At 38.9% G+C, this 3,179-nt stretch overlaps 1 pseudogene; it reads right to left on the reverse strand.

Annotated features, from left to right (window-relative positions):
* Positions 1–1,265: 1,265 nt before the first annotated feature.
* Positions 1,266–1,579, reverse strand: LOC102492184 (c-Myc-binding protein pseudogene; annotated as a pseudogene).
* Between the last annotated feature and the right edge of the window lie 1,600 nt (positions 1,580–3,179).

The raw sequence follows: 3,179 nt of genomic DNA on the forward strand, positions 1-3,179 counted from the left end.
CTGAGTAAGAGCACAGTAGAAACAGATCCTCTACCTGGCTTAGTCTAGAGCTAGTAGAAGATAAATACCAGCTCCCAGCCTATCCCTGAGGTGAGATGGAATGGGAGCACACTTCTAGCACCTTAGTCACTTAGCCACCTTCTGGCTGCTTCTTTAGGGACTTGCTTTTACTCTCTAGTCTTAGGGTACTGATGAGCCTTGACATGCCCTGGTCTTCTGGGGACCACCAAGAACAAAAATAGCAGTTTGAATAAGCACAGAGACTTGAGAGATACTCAGAATCTGCTTGGGCTGATTGTTGAGGCCAATATTTCCAGACTTGGAGAAGTGGTTGTTTCATTTAATGTGCAGAAGCCAATGCAGACAGTCAAGAAAAGTGGTAAAATTGGAAAATTTGTTCCAAACAAGAGGACAGGATAAATTTCCAGAAACCACTGCTACTGAAAGAGGTGATTTACTCAACTGAGAGTTTAAAACAGTAGTTGTAGAGTTGCTCACCAAGATCAGGACAACAATATACAAACAATGCAAGAATTTTAGCAAAAAGAAAATATTAAAAATTACCAAACAGGTATCATTGTGCTAAAAAAAAAGATACAATAATTTAAATAAAATTCACTAGGGGCACTCAATGATTAACTAGATCAAGCAGAAGAGAGGAGAAGCAAACTCAAAGCCAGGTCACTGGAAATCATTCAGTAAAAGAAGCAAAAAGAAACAAGGATAGAAAGGAGTGAATATAGTGTAAGAAGCTTATGGGACATGAAATCTGAGCAATATACATATTATGGGAATACAAGGAGAAAATAATAAAAAAAATATTCAAAAATTCATCGGACTCCCATGTAGTCTAGTCCTGGACCTGTTGACTTAAACTTGTGCTGGGCGCGTGTGCGAGCATGCCCAAGATCCTGAGAGGAGAATGGAGGGGAAGGGATTGTGGCATGGCCATCCTCCCTGGGGAGTGATTTCTCACTTTTTGTTTCCCTGTCTCTGTCTGTCTTTCTGGTGACCACACGCTCCCTATAGCAAAAACTTCTCCAAAAAGAAAAGAAAGAAACTGGGTTTAAATCACTTTTTTTTTTTTAGCATTCAGTTTTTATTGGCGATTCTAAGTATATGTGTTTATAGCAGTTGAAGTGTGATAGGTGATTTTGACATATTAAAAGAGGTCTATAGCATCTGTTCAGAAAAGATTATGTACTATACAAACTATTCAAGTCATACAAAACCATTTTTCAGTGTCTTTTCCACTGAGAAGGATCCTATTCAGCACGCTTCTCCTCCTGAGGTGGTTTGTACTGAGTAAGCTTTCTTTCAGTTTTTTAATTTCTTCTACTATGGCTTCATATTTGTCTTTCATTTCTGCCAATTCTAGGAGAAGCAGCTCTATTTCTGGATTTTCTGGGGTATAGCAGCTCCTAAGTGATGCATTAAAGAAATCCAAATTGCTATTAGGTGTCTCTGGTTCTTCATATAAGGCTACCAGCATCTTGGTCTGCATGTCCAGCACCCCTGTTTACTCTAAGACCCTCCGGAACTGCCCTCGCTTCCAGTCAGTGGCTTTGTCATGGACCATAGTGACAGCAGCGGCATAGCCGGTGCCCGAGAGCATGGCTGACCAGCTTGGAGCAGCACTGCACAGGACCAGCAGCTGGTGGTGGTTAAGGTGCTGGACACTCCCACATGGCTGACCATGGTTCAAGTCCTGAACCTGGTGGCTTGCTTTCTCACTTTCTCTCTGTGTCTCCCTCTGGTTAAATTAAAATGAATGAATGAATAAAATTGAAGGGACCGGCAATTAGCATAATGGCTATGTCGCTGGACTCCCACGTAGTCCACCGCGATTCGCATCCCGGACCCGTTGACTTAAAACTCACACCGCACACGTGTACACGCATGTCCAGGATCCCGAGAGGAGAATGGAAGAGAAGGGATTGCGGTGTGGCCATCTGCCCTGGGGGGTGATTTCTCACTTTTTGCCTCTCTGTCTCTCTCTGTCTGTCTGGCGAGCACACACGCTCTATAGCAAAAACCTCTCAAAAAATAATAAATAAAAAATTGAATAAAATAATTCTTTAAAAAATTACTTTTAATTCTACTGTAAATGATAGAAGACTAATATATTAAAAGCAAGTACTAAGTTGTGCTAACAGTCTCTCTCTCTTTCTCTCTCCCTCTCTCTCTTTCTATATATATAAATTTATATATTTGTGTGTGTGTTTGTGTATATAAAGGAACATCAAAACCATATGATGTGGGGTCAGGCAGGGCACAGTGGCAAAATATGACAATATTTAAAGCAATCTCACATGCAAAGTTTCTGGTTCAAATCTGGAGATTTCTATGAGTACCTCAGAAATACACTTGCTCATCATTCTGTGTAAGCTGCTAGCCAGGGTGGGGATTGGACTGTGGTGTCACCATCCTGTTGGTGCTGTTTCTACTTTCTCTTCTCTCTCTCTTGCTCTGATGCTTATGGGAGAAATAAACAAGCTTAACAAAAGAAGAACTCAAATAAACAACTTTATATCTCAAGGGACTATAAAAAGGACAAACAACCTAAAGTCAGCAGTTCGAAGGGAATAATAAAGATCAGAACAAAAATGAATAAAATAAAGGGAAAAAAATTAAAAGATGAGCAAAAATAAGATTAAAAAAATTAAACAAAATTAGCAAACTTAAAGCTAGAATAAGAAAAAATGAGAGAGAAGTGTCAAATAAATAAAAGAATAGATTAAAAAAAAAGACATTACAATGGATGCCTCAAAAATACAAAGGATCATGAGATTATTTTGATAAATTATGTGCTTATAATTGGATGATCTAGAAGAAATGGATAAATTCCTAGAAACATACACTCTACTAAGGCTGAATCAAGACAGCAGAAAGCATAAACAGTCCAATAATAACAAAGGGGGTTGGTGAAAATAAAAACAACTTTCCAACAAAGAAAAGCCCAGACCAAATGGCTTCATACCTAATTTCTACCAAACATTCAATGAATAATTAATACGACTATTGATACTTCTTGAGGCCATCTCACCTAGCTATAAAAGCCAGATAAAAACCTCACAGGTAAAGAAAGCTACCGGTCAAAATCCCTGATAAACAAAAATCCTCAATAAAAGAGTAGCAACCTGAACTCAACAGCGTACCCAAATGATTACACACCCTGA

Source organism: Tupaia chinensis, unplaced genomic scaffold (assembly GCF_000334495.1).
Source record: "Tupaia chinensis unplaced genomic scaffold, TupChi_1.0 Scaffold148470_1, whole genome shotgun sequence".
In the NCBI taxonomy this organism is placed as follows: Eukaryota; Metazoa; Chordata; class Mammalia; order Scandentia; family Tupaiidae; genus Tupaia; species Tupaia belangeri.